Genomic DNA, 20,881 nt, shown 5'->3' on the forward strand with positions numbered 1-20,881 from the left:
CAAACCTGTCTACCAGTTAATGCAGAACACCAGCTTTCATTCTCATTTCAACCAACTCCAGAGTAACAAATACTTTTGACATGACTCAGTGTACACATGTACACACACATATATACACTCACATATATAACATAGATATGAAAGTTTCCCAAACAATACTTTCTCTTATTGTATATGATGCTCTGTAATATTTTCTCTATATATTTTTAGCATTGATCATAATCAACTAATCATAGTTGCAATCTTCCTCAGCAGGTGATTTCACAACCCAGTAATAGGTTAGGTCCCACTGTTTAAAAAAAACACTGATGCTGAGAGTTATAGCCCTAGAAATTCTAGACTCTAAATATAGCTTAATATCAATATGTACTCAAAGATTAATTTGTCAAATATGACCTATTTATTGGAAGTCAGGTGTTTAGACTGAAAATACATTTCCCAAGGGGGAAATATATTTTTAAAAGTTGAAAGCAGGCCAGTCAACAAAAGTGAGTAGGGCTATTCTTTCAATAATAACTCTAATATAATTCTTGTACTACTTTTCATGGTTGATAGGGTGTGATGATTAGTCCTTTCCTACCTCACTCCTACCCTCAGTTAATATTTAGTTTGTCTTTCACTGTACCATTACAGTGTTAGCGTGAAACACGAATTCAGTCAATCCTCTGTTTTCTGGTCCGAAAGTATTCAAACAATCTTGGGAGGATATCTAAAAGGTAACTGAAGGAGATCCCTTCCTTGTGTGGTTTTTAATTTAATTGAAATTTTTTGGAAATCATAGTTTTTCAAATATCAGTTCTTTGAAATTAGTTGAGATATGTTTTATGGAGAGTATGTGGTCAGTTTTCTTTCCACAGGCACTTGGAAAAAGGTGAAGTCTTTAATTCTTGGGTGTAATGTTCTATACATGTCTATTATATTAAGCTTATTAAATTGTGGTGCTTCAGTCTTTAATACTTTTACTTATTTTTTGTCTATTGCTATCAATTACTAAGATAATTATACTAAAATCTTCCATGTAATATGAAATTTGCCAGTTTCTCCTTAAGTTTTGTCAATTTTTGCTTTACATAATTTGAAGGTACATAAAAGTTCATGATTCTTAAATCTTCTTGGTAGATAATATTATCATCCTATAATGTTTCTCTGCATCCCTGTGTATGCCTTTTGCCTCAACATCCATTTTGTTCATTACTAATATAGCTCTGATGCTTTCTTTTAGTTGACATTTGTTGAGTATGGGTTTTTTTTTTCCCCTTACTTTCAACCATTGTGTGTCCTCAAACTTTAGATGTTTCTCATATAAATGGCACAGAGATGATTTTTTTTTAGCCCAGGCAACAGTTTTTGTCTTTTAATTGGAAAATCCTATTTATATTTTTCATAAACATTTATAGGCTTGAATTTGTTTACCATTTTATTTTGTGCTTTCCATTAGGTCCACTTCCTCTCCCTCCCTCTTTGTCTTTCTTTCTTTCTTGCCTTCTTTTGGCTTTGATTGAATTTTTTGGTTTATTTTTCCTCCTCTACTAATTGGAAAATTTTACACTCTATGCCTATTCTTTCAGTGTTATTGTGGAAATTTTAACATACTTTCTTAACTAAGTCGGAAGTTAGTCAATACATTTATCCTTTTTATGATTATAGGAGCATATAATGCTTTATAACTCTGATCATCCTCCCCAAATGTTATTGTTTTTCAGTATTTTCATTTTAGTTTACAATCTTATAAGATAATTCCCATTATTATCATTTTATACAGTAAACATTTGTTTTTATTTACTCACATATTTATTATTTCCTTTGCTCATCTTTCCTTCTTTCATCTCAAATCTTCATTCTGGGTTCATTTTCATTCTTCCTGGAATATATTCTGTAGAACTTCTTTTAGAAAGAATTTCTAAGTTTTAGTTTGTCAGAAAATATCTTTATTTTGTACTTATTATTAAAAACAGTTTTACTAACTGTACATTTCTAGGTTCATAGTTGATTTTGAAGATATTATTCCATTATTCTTTGCTTCGATTAAGGCTGGTGAGAAGTTGGCTGTCAGTCTAATAATGCTTTCTTTGTAGATGATCTGTCTTCTTTATCTGTCTTAATCCTATTATTTTTGTCTTTGGTATTCTATTGTTTCAGTATGATGTGTCTAAGCATGTATTTCTTTTTATTTATACTGTTTTGGATTTTTAAAGTTTACCGAACCTCAGTTTTAAAAGTTCTCAATCATTACGTCTTTAAATATTGTCTCTTCTTTTGTTCTATCTAGTCTTGCTTATTGTTATGGACTAAAATGTATACCACCAAAATTAATACATTGAAGCCCTAACCCCCAATGTGACTGTATTTGGTGATAGTGCCTTTAGATAGGTAATTAAGGTTAAATGAGGTAATAAAGATGGGGCCTTATCCAATAGAATTGGTGTCCTTATAAGAAGAGGAAGAAAGACCAGAGTACATTTTCTCTCTCGCCTCCCCACTCCCTTCCTCCCCCCCCCCCGTGCACATGCACAGAAGAAAGACCATGTGAGGACACAAGAAGGCAGCTGTCTACAAGTCAGAAAGAGAGACCTCACTAGAAACCAACCTTGAGAGCACCTTATCTTGAACTTCTAGCCTCCAGAACTGTGAGAAAATAAAGTTCTGTTGTTCAAGCCACCCAGCACGTAGTATTTTCTTATGGCAGTTCTAGCAGAATAATATACCTACATTCTGAAAAAGTGTGTTTAGGACCTACTCACTTTAGTCTCCAAGTCCCTTAACCTCTCCTTTATATATGTTTTGACATTTTTGTGCTGTATTCTGTGTGATTTCTTTTATTTTTATCTTCTATTTTAGTAATTCTCTCTTTAATTATGGGCAATCTGATGTTTAATCTAATCTTTGAGTTTCTGATCTTAGTTACACTTTTCATTTCTAGATATGCTGTCTTTGTATATTTTCCAAATCTACCTCTCTTTTATTACTTGGGCATACCCTTGACATCCTCTTGTTTTTTAAACATAGTCACTACCAATCTGGCACCACTTTAAACTAAAATTTCAGTTTATCTAATATGAATTATGTCCTATAATCTATATTGAGGCAGATTTGCAATTAGGAAATCTCAAGAGAACATTTTCCCCACTCTATTTATAAATAAGACTGAGATTGGCATGTTTCCTAATTATCTTCCCCTATGTGGTGGAGATTTCCCCCAAGTTTTTCCTTACATTAGAATAATACCTTTTGGAGTCTCAATTTATACCAAGTTCTTATTTTGACTTCCTACCTTACACAAGCCCTCAGTTTTATCTAAAAACTCTATGACACCAGGGATTGTCAGATGCTGCAGGCAGCTCTCATCTCCAGTGCTCATTACCTATGTGGAGGTAACTTCCTTGCCAGCTCAGGTCTACATTTACAGAGCCTTTTAAATAAAATTTATCCATCTTTTTCCCCCTGTGTTCTGCATTGAGAGAATTCTTCACGGTATCTGGTTCTCATATTGCCAGAAATAGAAGTCTAATCTTATATGATTAATAGTCAATATTCTCTCATGTCTTGCTTCCAACATGTCCAGTTTAATTGTATTATTAAATTTCTCATCAAAAGATTCAGATTTCTAAGTTAATAGTTAATATCAAGGTATGGCTCAATATTAACAATGGCACCTTGTTTAGATTAGGAATATGACAGATCAAGCCTGCAACTAATTCTTTTATTCAAATATGTAATTCTATTAAATGCCAACTGCTGTAGGTCGAATGTCTCCCCAAAGCTCATTGAAGCTTGATCTCCATTGTAATACTGTTAAGAAGATAGGAAATCCTATTATGGTAATTGCAAGGTGGGGACTTTAGAAGGTGATTAGATTGTGAGAAATGTGCCCTGGTGAATGGATTGATCCATTCATGGAGTAATAGGCATGGTTCTGATGGCCTTAAAAGGAGAGTGAGAGAGGAGGTTACTCTCTCTCTCTCTCGCTCAGCCATTCTTGCCATGTGCTATCCTGCATTGCTGCAGAGAGCCACTACCAAGAAAGCCCTCACCAGATGTGTTCCCTGGACTTTGGACTTCCCAGCCTCTGAACTGTAAGAAATAAATTCTATTTCTTTATAAATTACCCAGTTTCAGGTATTCTGTTATAAGCCACAGAAAAGAGACTAATACACCAACTTTGTTCCAGGTACTATGCTAAGAACTAAAGATTAAAAAAACAAGCAAACAAACAAAACCATACTCTCCAAGATCCTCATGATCCTCACGATCTAGAGGGGAAGATGGACCAGTAAAGAGACAATTACAGCTCAGCATTATATGAGCTATGAAAGGAACTTCCTTCCAGTTGGTGTGAGGGCTCAGAAAACAACACCTAACCAAGACTCTTCAATAAGAGTGGGAGCACTCTTAGAAGGCTGGGATACACAAAAAGTTGCTGTCAGCAATACAGTTAACAAAACCTGATTAGATCAATTGATTAGAAGACGTTGTTTTTGAGGCCAAACTCATGCATTCTTTCCTGCAGAAACTTCTTATCTTAGCCATGGTCTGTGGTCATAAAAGCTATTCTTGTCCCTGATGAGACTGCCTGCAAACACTTGTAACAGATGAGAATCATAGACTGAGGCAAGAGAGAGATGGATGGATCCATCACATTTGTACACTTACTAGAAAAAATAGCCTAGAGCAGATGTCCCTGTGCTGCTGTGTGGATAGAAACACTTTATTAAAATGAAGGATAAACAATATTTATTCTAATTAACAGACATTTTGGCTCCTCAGTGGGGCATTTTGTTGTGAATTTAATATGCTGACAATTAAAACATTATTTTGCTGCTGCTTCTGATTTCTGTGTATATACAAATTATACCCACAGATCACACACTCAGTTGAGGGCCCAGAAACAAAATTTCCAAAATTAAGAGAAACTTGTTCAAATATAATTATGTTCCAAAGCAACAGTACTGGATGCTTAGGGATTGTGAATGCTTGTCTCATGTTAGGACATTATAAAGGAGAGAGCAGTTGGTGGAGAAGGATGAATCAATAGTAATTGTTTGATGACAATGTTTGCCTAAAACTTCCCAGAGAAGGTTCTAATATGTTGTTTTTCATTTCAGTTCAGTAAACATTTGTTAAATGCCTACTGTGTGCAAAGACCTTCAGGAAACCAAGCAATAAGTAATGCTCTGCCTCTAATCTCATACTTCCAATTAGTAGAACAAGATAAGTAGAGAAGTGACTGAATGTGTGAGTGAGGTAAAAAGAAAAGTACGAAATGTTTATGTGGATGAGAAAGGCTTCAGGATGAGATACTGTTTATAACAGAATAGGTAGCTTTTATTTTTCCCAATGAACATTTTTATATAACATATATATAGAAAAGTACACAAATCAGAAATATGTAGCTTAATTATTGAAGAATGAACACACTAGTGTAACTATCACCCAGGTAAAGAAATTGAATATTACAACTCTAGAAGCCTACTAGTCATTTTCTGCACCCCTGCTTCAAAGATAATGGCTATCCTAATTTCCAACACAGTAGACTAGCATTGCCTGTTTTGGAACTTCATAAAATGGGACAGAATAGATCCTTTTGTGTCTGACTTCTTTTGCTCAATGTTATGTTTATATGATTCGTATTAGTCTGTCTCTGTTGCTTATAAGAAAATCCCTGGAACTGGATAATTCATAAGAAAATGAAATTTATTGCTTTCAGTTTCAAAGGCTGGGAAATCCAAAGTCCAGGGAACAGTTATGTTGAGGGTCTTCTTTGGTGGTGGCTTTACAGCAATGCAGGGGTCTCACATCGTAAAAAATGGTGGAGCAGAGAGAGCGAGCTCCTCATGGGCTCTCCTTTTAAAGCCCTTAGAACCATGCCCATGACCATTACACAATTTGCTGTGGCAAGGTCCTCACAATCTAATTACCTCTTCAAGGTCCCGCCTTTCAATTACCATAATAGGACTTCCCACCCTTTGCAGTTACAGTGGGGATTGAACTTCAGTGATTTTGGGGGGCCATTCAGTTCACTGCATGATTCATCCATATTGTTGTGGTATTCCATTGTATATATATTCCTTAATTAATTTATTCATTCTCTCATTGAAGACAAGAGATTTATTAGAAACAGTGCTTCTATGAATAATCTTGTGTACATACAGATGTGGGATTGCTAGATCATAGAGTATGTATCTGTTCAGCTTTAATAGATACCACTGAACAGTTTTCAAAGTGGTTGTGTCAATTTACATTCTCACCAGAATTGTATATAAATCATAATATTCCATATCTGTGCCAACCTTGATGGTGCCAGTCTTTTAAAATTTAGCTATCCTGGCAAGTATTAAGTAAAATTTCATTATGGTTTTAATTTGCATTTCACTGATGACCAATGACAATGAGATTTTTAAAATACATTTATTGGCCATTTGGATATCCTGCGAAGTGCCTATTCAGGTGTTTTGTCCATTTTTCTATTAGGTTGTCCATATTTTTCTTACTGATTTTCTGGAATTTCTTAAATATAAGCCCTTTGTTGGTTATATTTATGATGAGGCTTGCTTTTTCATTTTCCTAAAGGCAATTTTTTTTTTTTTTTTTTTGGTTGGCAGCTGGCCAGTACGGGGATCTGAACCCTTGACCTTGGTGTTACAACACCACACTCTGACCAATCGAGCTAACCAGCCAGCTCTGGTGATTTTTTTGATGAACATAAATTCCTAATTTTAATGTAGCCAATCTTTTCCTTATCAGTTGATATTTTTTGTGTCCTGTTTAAGAAAACTTTTCTTACTTCAAAGTCACGAAGATATTTTCTTATGCTATTATTGTCTGACAGCTTTATTCTCTTACCTTTCATATTTAGGTATACATTCTACCTGGAAATAATTATTATGTATAGCATGAGGTAGAAATCAAGATTTATTTTTGTCCGAGTAAATACATAGCTGACCTGATATTGTTTATTGAACAGATCATCCTTTCCCTATTACCCTTTCATGCCAGCTTTGTCATAAACCAGGACCTCAAAAATATGAGGTCCTATTTGCTTCTGTTGATCTATTTGTTTATCCTTCATGCCAACACAACATGGTCTTAATTAAGAATGTATAGCTTTTGAGAGGTGGAGGAGAACAGGAGAGGCATCTAAGGGAGGTGTGACTGCAGCAAGAGGAAAGGTAGATTCTGCCTTCTAGCCAACACTCTGTGCTCCACCTTGTTGGCCTCTTCAGGAACCTGGCTTTATCAATGATCTCTCCCTGCTTTGAATCATCAATCTCTGCTCTACTCTCTTTCATCAGCATATAAACATGCTCAAGTGTCTCTAATAAAAAAAAAAAATTCTCCTTTAGTTTGTATCTGCTTCTGTATCTCTCCTTCCCTTTACAGCCAGTCTTATGAAAGAATAATTTGGTTTTCACTCCATATTGCTCATTAACTTAGCATCCCACTGTAATCAAGCTTGCATCTCCAGCCATTCCCCCAGTCTAGGTCATCAGTGTATTTCCTTTTTAATTATCATCTTATTTTCTTTCTCTTAAAATGCCCCCCTTTGCTGGCTATAATTACATCAGGCTTCTGTTGGCCCAGGCAGAAATGGGTTGAAGTCAGTAACTGTCATCTATTCATCTTGACATGGTGAGTTAGATAAGTGCTTATTATAACTTCAAATGTTTTATTATTTTGTTTTAGAAGAAAATATAAGGGATTATCTTTATGACTTGAGAATAAGAACCAATTTTTAGATAATAAAAAACTACACAATTCATGAAGAAAAAATTGACAAACTTGACTATGTTCAAGTGTATATTTGTACACACATAAGTCACCACAAACCAGGTTAAAAGACAGGGAGACTTAAAAAGATAGGGAAAAGTATTAGTAACCAACATAACCTAGAATTAGCTTCCAGAATATATAAAAATTCTTGAAAATCAGTAAGAAAATGATAACCCAATATAAAAATGGGAAAAGTTTCTGAATAGTCAATTCACAATAAATTTGTGAAAAAAATGGTTATCCTCCTAATTATGGAAATGCAAATAAAAATCACAATGAGATACCATTTCATGGTCATCAGACTGGCACAAACTTATTAAGAGTTTATTTATAATAACATCAAGGGTAGAGACCTCTATAATAGAGGTCAGCAAACTTTTTTGTAAAGGGCCAGATAGTATTTTAGGCTTTATAGACTACCTAATTTTTATCACAACTATTCAACGCTGCTGTATGTGCTTTAGATTATACATAAATGAATGGGTGTTGTTGTGTTCCAATTACATTTTATTTATGGATACTGAGATTTGAATTTCATATAATTTTCATGTTTCAAAAAGATTATTCTTCTTTTAATTTTTTTTCAACCTTTTAAAAATGTGAAAACCACCCTTAGCTCATGGGCCATACAAAAATAGGTGGCAGGCTGGATTTGGCCCATGGATTGTTAATTTGCTAACTCCTATTCTATAAGAATGTTTTCAGCAGCCTTGTTTTAGTACCAAAATAATCAATACAATCTAAGTGTTCTTTATAGAAGAGTGAATAAATTAAAAAATGGTGATATATATACAGGCAAGGAATACCATCTAGCTGCTACATGTATTAGCATGGTAAATATAAAAAATATAATTTTGAACCCATACCAAACCAAAACAAAAAAGTTACAGGAGGATATTATAATATGATACAATTTATTTATTTATTTAGGTCTTTTTCGTGACCGGCACTCAGCCAGTGAGTGCACCGGCCATTCCTATATAGGATCCGAACACGCGGCGGGAGTGTCGCCGCGCTCCCAGTGCAGCACTCTCCCGAGTGCGCCACGGGCTCGGCCCTAATATGATACAATTTAAATAAAGTTTTAAAACCTGTAAAAGAATACTGTATATTGTTTACAGATACAAACATACGTGGAAAACTATTTTTAAAATTCATAGAAATTGGAATTTAGGGAGAGAGGAAGAATGGGAGCTGAGAGAGGTATACAGAGGGTCTAAGATATATATATAAATTACACATTCTATATATATATTATATATATAGTTTATAATTTAAAAATTATTTATCATTTCATTAGTTTACATAATATTAACATGATATAAAGTGCATGCCCTGGTTTGAAATAAAGTTTGAAGAAGTAAAAAATATACTAAACTTAGGACATCTTAGTCTTAAGCACTAGGCTCTCTCAGGAACTAGCAAAATGTAACCTCAGACAAGTCTTTTAGAATCTTTGCATCAAATACAGGAAGCCCTATTTGATTTACAGTGTCACCAGTTTGAAAGCATTCTGAGAAGCATAAGACAAGGTAAAAATCTAAGAAGGTATATGTATATATATTTTTTGAGACACACACACACACACCATCCCATTTTAAACCTTTTCCAATGCGAAGTATGACGCACATACAGAAAAGTGCGTAAAACGTTAACGTATAGCTTAATTATCATAAAGTCAAACCACTGGGCCACCACCCAGATCTAGAACACTGCCAGCTCCCAGAAACCCTCTGAGTTCCCCCACAACTATGGTAACTTGTGTTTTGTTTTTTTTCAAGCTGGTATTTTTGTTTGTTCGTTTCAAGGTAATATTCTTGATGAATTTACTTGTGACCAGAATTCTTACAGTATTTAAAAACAAAGATCTTTGGAATGTCCGTGAAGTAAGGCAGAAGAGGACTGGAAATTCCTGACTGGATTGTTACTGAGAACTCCCTTCTCTCCTACTAAAAGGGAAGGGGCTTACATTGTATCTTGAAAGGAAATACAAGCTGCCACACTCTGGTCTGTACTGTGTAGTAGGCACTGTGCTGGGCATTGTGTATACATACTTGTCTCATTTAATCCTTAAAACAGGCCGTGAGAAGAGAAAACTGAGGTTCTCTAAGGTCAAAGAGCCAAAGAGAAAGGAAAAGGAAAGAAAAGTTGCACTTAATTTATAATATTCAAGATTATTAATTTATTTAAATTTTTTCTCAAGGTAAATACATAAGGCATGGCCCAACATGATGGATTTTCTAATTTGATTTTTCCTCTACAAAGTATATGTATAATTGCCATTTACTTTATCTCTGGAGAACTTGAAAAAAAAAATTTTTTTTGTTTGTTTGTTCTGGTTGCTGGCTGGTACTGGGATCCTAGCCCTTGACCTTGTTACAACACCATGCTCTAAAAATAAATTTTCTTGGATCAAAGAATTTTGGATACATTTAGAGTTCACTAAAATTCTTAGGAGTGAGAGATATTTATTTATATATATATATAGAGAGAGAGAGAGAGAGAGAGAGTGAGAGAGAGAGAGAGAGAGTCAGCTGTGCTAGAAATCTGCCATTGCAGCTAATGGATGTTCAGTTGACAAAAGATATAATAGTTTGGCTGCTTTACTCCTAGGTCTCATCTAAACATGCATGTCACAAACTAATTCAGAACAAAAGCAAAACCTCAGCTGAATTGTGAAAAGGGATAGCCCAATCTAATCTGGCAAGACTGCCTGCCTGAAGTAAAAGGCTATCAGTCTAAGTGAATGCTCTAGAAAGACACTTCTAAAATTAAAAGTGGCCCACCTATTGGAGAAAAAAAGACATCACTGGGCATCTTGACCATTGTTTTATTTCTTAAATTGCTGACTTTATGCTAAGTTACAAGAAGTAACATTCAATATATAGTTTCTAAGTGCTTACTCTGTCTAAGACACTCTGTGGGGGCCTCCAGGGGACACAAAAATGAATGAGCTGCCATCCCCACCATTAAAGAGTTCACAGTCTAATGAGGTGTAAAGATAAGACAAACACAAATAACTAATTATACAAGGCAATGCGTGATAAGAAGTATGAGAAAGAAGCAGAGGGGAAATAAACCAATAGTTATATGAGTACCTTTTCCAAGCCAGGCATGTTTCATACATTATCTTATTTTAATCTTATAATAATGTGATGAGCTAGGTTTTATTTCCAATTCAAGGAATTGTGGACAAGCACAAAGAACTAACCCAAGATCACGCTAGTAAATGGGACAGCTGAGATTCAGATTCAGATATGTTCTGACCCAAAGCATGTGTTTCTAACAACCCCACAGGTTGAGCCCTGTGATCTACAGAAAAGGGGTACTTTATTTATTATGTATCTCGAAGTGGTAAGAAAGGACCAAGGAGGACAAAATATTTTATGATGACTTCAGACATGATTATATGTGCCATTCAAGGATGACTTGCAATTATTTTCTTAGTCTAGAATGTGACGCTTTCAGCTGGAAGACATGGAGCAAGATCTGATCAACAGGCATTTTTCTGCCTTTGCCATCAGCCTCAAACTCTGCCTTTAATAGATAAAAGTAATTGAGTTTTATTATTCATGTAAGTACAAATGCTCTGAATATATCCTCATGAGATAAAAAAAAAACCAAACCAAAACAAAACCCAAAGAGCCTCACTGTATAAATTGTAGGGGTCCATTTTCATTCTTATTAATATTATTATTTATATAAATGATCATTTTGATTCTTAACTTTCTTTTTGTTCAGGTGACTGTGCAGTCCCAGTTGTCCTTTTCAATTTAATTGCTTCTTGCTTGCTTTCACTTGAATACTTGCACCGTGGTTTCTCAAGAGCTGCCATCATTGTCACCATCATTATTTTGTAAGGCAAATTAACAAAAATATAGATTTTTATCACATATAGACTCAGCTGAAAATCAGCAAAAGTTTCTCTTCCATATGAGTTGTGTGGCATAGGGGGGAAGCTAGAAGATTAGCCCAGAAAGGACAACTCAGCACTCTCTGGTTTAATTTCAGTTCTGTCAGTGAGCCACTGGGCAGACCTTGTTGCCTCCTGGCAGAGTATGTGTTTTTAAGCAGGCAGTGACCTACAGTGCTTGTCACCCATTGTTTTCCCTGAAGTGCTGATAGAGTTTACTAATGAAAGATAACACATTTCTCAAAATGGTATAGACCACATTAGAAACTAAAATCATAGGAGAAATCTCACTCACATTTTGCCTTGTACAAGTCTGCCTGGCTTTGAGAAAGTTGGTTTTATGACAACATTTGAGATCTTAGTAGAGATTACTATAATTCTAGCTTTTTATTGATGTCAAACATAGCTAAAATTCTAATGGCTAGAATCTCTTTCTAGATTCTAATGGCTAAAATCTCTTTCCTTCCCTGCTGAAAACCAATATAAACATTAAGAGATCAAAAGCAACAATACTATTACGTGGAAGCAGATGTGTAAGCTGGTGAAATAGTGTGGGTCAACTGCATGACTCTCAAAAAATTTCAATGTACTAGGTGCTAATAAAACTTTTAGAGTCTGAAACTTTTACCCACTAACACTCTGCAATAATATGAATGAGGGGTTGGTATGTACTCTGATTTTCATGGGTCATTTCAAGGCAATGTTTTATAAATCCCGCAACTCCTTAAATATTCAAGCCTGAGGAGAAAGGGAGAGTTCCCAGTGAAACTGAGGGATGATGGTGGCTCTTAACAGTGTGATTTGCTTTACTTAAACACACAGTCCATATAGTCTTAAATTCTGTTTAATGATCTGGTGAATTGTCAATCTGTCCTTTGTAAAAGAGTGTATGAGAAAATAAAATGTACATAAATGTGCACTGGTGAAATATGGCTTTATGTTCTTATGTTTTGAAACTGTGTTTAAATCATAAAGCAAGAATAAAAGTATGTGAGAATTGATCTTTGAAATTATAATGGATATCAAATATAACATGTAATTTGACATTCAAATATGTGACTCACTCACGCTTTCTCAGAAATGAGTAAAATGTTAAATGTTTCATTTTCTAAATATTTCATTTTCTTCATTGTATTTATCACCATCTGAAATTACCTCATTTATTTATTTGTACTGTATACCTTTTCATTGCCTGTCTCTTCTGCACTTAAGTGAAACTCCATGAGGCAGAGGTGTAGTGTCATGGTTACTACTGTACCCCTAGTGCCTAAAACATTGCCTGGCACACTAATAGATGCCCATTAAATAATTATTAGATAAAGGAACTAATATAAATTGAAAAACATTTGGTGAACTACTTCAGAAGTATATGCATATAATTCTCAACTCAACTTGACCGAAGCCTCCACAGATGTGATGTCTACAGCTTTATTAAGTGCCTTGTATTCAGATGGGACCAATACATGTTTAATGAAGGTGTACAGATAGAGTATAAAATTCTAGAAACCACGGTACATGGATTAGAAACAGCAAACCCTTTGGCATTAAATTTCAGCAACAGTTCTTTTGTTCCTGATTCTTTCTTTTTATTTAAGCATGCTTTTTAATTGCAGTATAATTCATAATGGTGACACAGTATATAGTTGATGTGTTTTGACACATGAATCCCACATGTAACCTACATGTTGACCAAGATATAGAACTTTACATCATTATAGAAAGTTCCCTGTACCATTTTCCAGTCAATTACTCATTCCCACCCCCCCTGCTAAGCAATTGCTGTTCTGCTTTCTATCACTATTACAGTAGCTTTGCTTTTGTGCAATATGTCCATTAAATTCATCCATGTTATTGTGCATATCAGTAATGTGTTTCTTTTTATTGTTGAATAATATTCCATTGTATTAATATGCCAACATTTATCCATTCTCCTGTTGATGGGCATTTGGATTGTTTCCAGTTTGGGGCTGTAATAAATAAAGCAATTATAAACTTTCTCACATGAGTCTTTATGGACATATGTCTTAATTTCTCATGGACAAATATGTGGAAGTGGAATTGCTGTGTCACAGTGTAAGAGTACATTTATCTTTAAAAGAAGATGCCAAACAGTTCTTCAAAAGCTGTGCCATATTATGCTCCCACCAACAATATATGAGAGTTCTAACTGTTCCACATAATCACCAATATTTGGTATTATCAGTCTTTTTAATTTTAAACATTCTAGTATGTGTGCAATGGTATTCGTTGTGTGTTACCTAGCAGTTCTCTAATGATTAATGATGTTGAGTATTTTTTCGTTTGCTTATTAGCCATTTGTATATCTTTCACTGTGAAATGTGTGTTTAAGCTTTTGCTCACATTTTCTTTGGGATGTTCTTTTTATTGTTGAGTTGTAAGAATTCCTGATTTATTCTCAATATGAACCATTTTTCTGATATTTAATTATAAATATCAGAAAAAGGATCTGTATCAAGATGCTTTTAAAAATTTTATCTAGAGATCCTTTATTTAAATTGTATTTAAATCCAATTTAAAGATAATTATGCATAATTTTCTCCTAGTCTGGCTTGTCTATTTTTTTTTAATGATGTCTTTTGATGAGCAGAGTTTTTTAAAAATTTTGATGAAGCTCAATGTATCAACTTTTTAATGGTTTCTGCTTTCTGTGTCCTTTCTTAGAAATCTACTCCTAAGGTTGCAAAAATATTTTCCTGTGTTTTCTTTTAGAATTTACACCAGAAACTAATTTTCATGCACTTAAAAAAGACAACTGAGTTTTACCTACCTTTTTAGGAGTTCTCAGAAGTGCGGGGACTCTTTGTAACTCTACTGGAATCCTGTAATGAAAAATATTCGGTTAAAACAAAAGTTCATCATCAATAACACAAAGCTAATTTTGGTTGATAAAACAAACATTCAAATAATTGAATTATTACTTAAGTTATTTTATTCAAGGACTGAACACTAATGCAATTCTGAATCACTTGTATTAATGGAGAACAGCATGGGTACAGATGACGTGGCTTGGATCATTTCATTATTGTTTTTTATAGTCATAGGTTTTTTCCTTTTTTTTTCATATGACAATTATATTACTTTTCATTTCATGTGTAAGCATCAGTAGTCGAAAGAAGGTAGCTCAGAAGCATTTTGGAAGATAGAAGGAAACTGGTCTGATCTTGAAATTTTTTCCTTCATAATCTAGAAGTAGAACACTACACTTGAATGAAGTTTTTGATCTTATTGTGTTCTATGTATTGATGGCCCAAGAATTTAAAAATAGCTTACAAAGATTTTCCTGATTAAAGCTATATTTCGGTATCTCTAACGTTATATCAAATCACAGAATAATAGAAGAAGCATGGGATTTGGATTCTGAGAATCCTGAGTTTGAATGTTGTCTCTCCCCCAACCCACTTTTATTATCAGTATGAATTTAAGCAGGGCACATAATTTCTTTGACCATCACTTTCCTCAGATGTAGACTAGGTGATAGCTGTCAGAATTATTGCAAATATTAAATGTAATCTTGTATGTAAAATGCCTCTCAAGTAGTTGATGCTCAACAAATATTATTTCTACCACCACCATTTCCATTTCTAATTCTTGAGTTATTCTCTCCAAAAAAGAATATATAAAAAGCTACACGAATTCTAGAAATTAGATTTTTATGTATCAGCCTATACAGACTTTCTCAAACTAAGATCTAGAACCTTGTGGAGACTTCAGACAGATTCTTAGGGGTTAGAGGGTTTTCTACAGGATTTTTTTTAAGAAATGGTTTTTACTGTGATGATAATCTTAAAATATTAAATTAAGCAGTCTAAAACATCTGGATATTCACCTTATAACTAAGCATTGCCATGAAATTTCAATATGAATCTGTGTTTATGTTTGCCATGTTATATTACTGAGCTAAAAGATCATCGGTATGACAGTGTTTGTAATTGGCTGTGCTGTTAGGTTGGCATGTCTTACTATCTAAATGACAGCAATGGACAGTGTCTGCCACAATACTCATGTTGAATTATTTGTCTATGAAGGCAAAATTTCTTCTTCCTACTGATAAACAACATATGAATAACATTTTCAATGACCAAGATTTTATGTTTTTAATAAATCAATACTTCGATTTCACATCGTGAAAATGACATGTGACTGAGTAATATACTACTTCGTAGGGGCTAATGAGAAACGAACAGAGGTAGATCGAATAATGTAAATGATGTATTTGCACCGAGCAAAAGCCAAATGCTTTCAGGACATGCTGTATAAATGAAGGTTTAAAGGTAATTTGAATATTCTAAATTGGAAACAGAATAAAAGCAATAAGGATAAAATTTTGACTTATGATTAATTTCGAAATGGTATGAGTCACTTTCAGTATCTACTAATCAACTGCCTTTATGAAACTCTGCATTCTCAAGCCTCATTCATGGAAGACATAATGCTGAGCCAATGTGAAAAACCACATGGTGTGTGATGCCTGAGTCAGACTTGTTTCACTATAGGAACCTGTTTGTCTCGTTTTGGGGATGAGAGGGAATTTTTGAATACACAGATTCTCTCTGTTAATCCTCTTCTCTCTTGCCAACAGTTGTTGTAATATTGGTCAGAGTCCCAAGCAGATGTAAATAAAACACAATGAGAAGATTTACTCCTTCTTTACCTTCAACAATCTATGAACTCAGGGCTGGAACTAAAAAATAGCTTAAAAAATATTTCTAAGAATTTAAAACTAACTTCACGTAATCTTTCCTGTTCCAAATTTCAGCAAAATTTGATTGGATATATAACTAGTGCTGATTTCAATTATATTGTTATGCTAACTCCATGTTGAATTAAATAATATAGGTTTAAAGAGTCACCAAGTAATATATCGGCATTTAAGGATTGCTCACTGGCAGTGTTAAGTATGAGGCCTGATTTTCTTAAACTATCTTATTTCATAGACTCTCAGATCCCATCTCTTACGTGTTGCATCCTGAGGCTACTACATCTTTCCACTAGCAAACCCAACAGTGGTGATCTAGCTTCAGCCAAACACATCATCTACTGCAATAAATTAATGTTGTTAATTTGAATTTTATTGATTTGTAGTTTTGTATTTAATTTGAAAATCTGCTTTGGTTTTGGAGTTGCATAATAGCTATAAAAATAAGGAGTTTATACCCACTTTTATATTTGTATATATTTAAATAATGACAAATAATTTAGGTAACCTGGAAGTCTGGGGAGAATTCCTTGTTTTAAAAAGTGCAATACATAAAACGACCTGTGAGAAATTCTGTTCTAGCTCTTTTAACGTTACGTTGTTCAGTAATGCTATGACTCTAAAATTAAGATTTCTTGCTCTTTCTATACACATCTGATAATTTTAAACCATTCATAAAGATTTTTCCCTCAATGAATTTGATCTCCTGCCAATCTTCAAATTTTTTTCCCCTCTTTTCAGAATATAATGGGTTTATAAGTTATCATCTAGGAGTGTAACCTGACTCTGAAGGAGCTTAGAACTTGTAGGGACATCAAGTTCATGACCCTGTAACTCTGACCATCCTTCCAACTATAGATTACTGTAAGCTATGTCCTTTAATAAACTGTTTAGTTGTAAGGTTTTTAAGAGAGTGAGAACATGAAAGGGTTTTGATATATTTCTTCAAATCATAAAATTGAACATTAATTTACTATTTCTTAATAGCTTTGAAGTCAGAAATAGCTTATTGGAAAGACAGGCCATTAGAAGAAATATATTAAGGCATATTTTATTTGTAATTGGGCAATTTAACTCAACAGGCACGTTATTTCGCCTATTTTCGCGGGGGGGGGGCGTGGCGGAGAGAACATAGTGTTTTCATGACTTTTCAAAAGATGTAAGAGAAGAATTCCAACCATAAACATGGAGAAAGATGGGTTTAGCAGTAATCCCAGTGGGCTTTCTGTTCCTTTCTCTGTTTTTGTCTCGGCAATACTGTTAACTCTTACATGATTTCACACTTTTTTCATTTTGTACGTCAAAAAACTGGGTACCAATTAAAAAATTTCTCAAAATTACTAATCTTTAGCAAGTTTTTACTTCAAAATATTGTCGCAGTTGAGGGGAAGGGGTAGGCCGACCACAGCAAAGGGGACAAAGCAGCAAAACTCCAGTTATTTTATAAACATGTCACATTCTTTATTAAAGGTGCCATTTTGACGCAACGGAAGCAAACCTTTGCCTCTCACTTCAATATGTGAAATAATGTAACTACAGCAATATCAGAGGCTTTGACCTTTGGTCCTCATTTCCCAATGCGAAGGGCTATGACTTAACAGCACGATTAAAATCAGAATATTTAACACTAACACTATTTCTTGCAAGCAGGTCTTTCCTGCACATTTGTATCATAATAGGGCTAAGGTTTGAGCGCCGGGAGGCATAAAAAAGTACAAGAACGATTTTCTAGTTCAACTCTAAGCGAGCAGTGTAATTCTTCCAATCCACCTCTCAGGCCAAATAGGTGGGCTGCAGCCTGACCTTCAGGGTTCCGTATGTTTGGCGGCCAGGAGGGAAGGTCGTGGTGGAAGACAACTGTGAGGGGGCGTGGCCACTCGTCCAGGCTCCTTCGCCCCCACCCCCACCGGTGCCTGCGCAGAATGGACACGGGCCCTGAGCTACCAGCCGGGGTCGGGAAAAGGAGGGGCGCGGCCACCACGTCCAAGCTCCTCCTGCCCCAACCCGACAGACGCCTGCGTGGAATGGACACGGACCTGAGACACAAACCTCTCGTTGATGCACGCGGAGCCCGGGGCAACCTAGACTGTACTGTCTACTGTCCCAGAACTGAGAGGTCGACTGGTTGGGAGGAATCTCTCGAAGGGCTGGACTCTGGGTTCACTTCTGCCAAGCCTTCTGGCACAAGGCCCCCGACGGCATCGGTGAAATATCGGTGACGCCTTCCATATCTTTCTGGGAGGACCCGTGCACGACCCGGGGCCCTAGTGACATAGCAGGCCAATCGACTCCAGGCTCCCAGAGAGGCTTCGGAGACACCGCCTGGTCGCTCTGCAGAAGCCGCACGGATGGCGAGACTCCCGGCATGCCCTGCGGCGTGAGCGCGGCGGCCGGAGAACTCACGACCCCCGGCCTGGGTCCCGCGGTGGGGCCCCTTACCCAAGGTGCCCTGAGCGCTCATTTGCATGTCCCGCCCAACAGGTAAAGCAGACAGGTCAGGCGCGGCCAGCAGTCAGAGCACCAGACGTGCGAGCCTCGCGATGTGCTTCCGTTGCATCAAACTTTCCTAAACGCTCGAGGTGGACGGGAAGGCGCGCGGTTGGGTCACCGTAAGTAGGAGAGGCGACAGTTCGCCAAGCCTTATATAGGCTGTAGGCGCAAAGACTAACGTGCTCGCTTCGGCAGCACATATACTAAAATTGGAACGATACAGAGAAGATTAGCATGGCCCCTGCGCAAGGATGACACGCAAATTCGTGAAGCGTTCCATATTTTGTGCAGCCCCCAGAAGGTGGTTGGACGTTGGGCAGGAAACGATGGGGTTTGGACAGTTAGCTCAAGAGGTCTGCTTGCGGGACCAAGCGTTTGTCTTGAAGCCGCGGCTGGTCTCCCAGCGGCTTGCTCGGGCAACCCTTCTTCGACAGTCTCCTGTCATTTCCGTGGCGCTTCAGTCAAGTTACTACAGATCATTGCATCTCAATTCTAAGCTTTCATTGGTTAAATTCTGTTTTTAGATTGGGCAATGCACTTTTTTCTTAATCAAATTTCACATCACAGAATCCCTCCGATTTATGTAAACTGGCATTTCTGAGTACTCCTTAGAGGCTACATGAAAACAGACAACCTGCGTTCACTTGGTCGTGGAGCTCCAGAATGCAGAGGCACAGGCCTACACTGATCTCATCTGATAACACCTTGGTAACAGTCCCTGCCCTTGTGCAGATTGCAGATTAAGTCAAAGAAGGTGTATACGTTCAGGTCTAAAATGACCGAGAATTTCAAAGTCGGTGCAAGAAAAGAGCACTAATGTTGCTCCCTTCCTTTACTAAGGACTCATTAAGTTAGGAATGGTTTAGTAAGGATTGGCACGCAACGTTCCACGTGTGACTAACCCATCAGCTCCATTCTCCTCTGAGGAGATCGCCTTGAGAGATAACATTTTCAGTATTGGGTGCTTTGACTGCCCGTTTTCTTGGAGCTAATGAAACAGCCCAACGACCTTCTGGGGGCTGCACAAAATATGGAACGCTTCACGAATTTGCGTGTCATCCTTGCGCAGGGGCCATGCTAATCTTCTCTGTATCGTTCCAATTTTAGTATATGTGCTGCCGAAGCGAGCACGTTAGTCTTTGCGCCTACAGCCTATATAAGGCTTGGCGAACTGTCGCCTCTCCTACTTACGGTGACCCAACCGCGCGCCTTCCCGTCCACCTCGAGCGTTTAGGAAAGTTTGATGCAACGGAAGCACATCGCGAGGCTCGCACGTCTGGTGCTCTGACTGCTGGCCGCGCCTGACCTGTCTGCTTTACCTGTTGGGCGGGACATGCAAATGAGCGCTCAGGGCACCTTGGGTAAGGGGCCCCACCGCGGGACCCAGGCCGGGGGTCGTGAGTTCTCCGGCCGCCGCGCTCACGCCGCAGGGCATGCCGGGAGCTATCGCACGGATGCAGCCCTTGAGCGGCGGCGCCGTCATCTGGGGCCCAGGCAAGAGGGAGACACTCTGTCAGTAAGGCTGCTAGAAAAAAAAAGTAATCACCCGGTCGTTGTCACACTGAAGCAGTTAAGGCAGTTCTTGTAATATCAGTGTTCCTTCAAATGTCCTTGATTATTACAGGGTTGCCTTATTGTAGTCGAATTGTCTTAAGGATTCAAACAAGGTCCCACAATTTACTCGTACTTCGTTGCTATGCTCTTAGGTCTCTATGATTTTCTCAAGGTCCCCACCTCCATTTCTCTTCATGCTGAGGATAAGGAATATTTGCTCCGTGGAATGTCACAAATCTTGGATTTCGCTCATTTCTTACTGATGATGTTGTTTAACTTGTCTCTTTATTCTCCATGTTTCTTAAAAATTTATGGTTTAGGCCTTAAAGGTTTAATTAGATTCTGGTTCTGTTACTGGATGGCCAGTGCCCAATGGCCAGCTGTCCTCGGTTCTTGCTTCGCGTTAATGAAGAGTCAGAAACCAAAGCACAGTTAAACTC

At 36.7% G+C, this 20,881-nt stretch overlaps 2 non-coding genes across 2 annotated transcripts; one reads left to right on the forward strand and one right to left on the reverse strand.

Moving 5' to 3' along the window:
* Positions 1-19,066: 19,066 nt before the first annotated feature.
* LOC134374153 (U6 spliceosomal RNA) lies at positions 19,067-19,173 on the forward strand. Its single transcript, XR_010023029.1, has one exon. It is a non-coding gene; the product is annotated as a U6 spliceosomal RNA (small nuclear RNA).
* Positions 19,174-19,911: 738 nt separating this feature from the next.
* On the reverse strand, positions 19,912-20,018 carry LOC134374154 (U6 spliceosomal RNA). Its single transcript, XR_010023030.1, has one exon. It is a non-coding gene; the product is annotated as a U6 spliceosomal RNA (small nuclear RNA).
* Between the last annotated feature and the right edge of the window lie 863 nt (positions 20,019-20,881).

This window comes from Cynocephalus volans, chromosome 3 (genome assembly GCF_027409185.1).
Source record: "Cynocephalus volans isolate mCynVol1 chromosome 3, mCynVol1.pri, whole genome shotgun sequence".
NCBI lineage: Eukaryota > Metazoa > Chordata > Mammalia > Dermoptera > Cynocephalidae > Cynocephalus > Cynocephalus volans.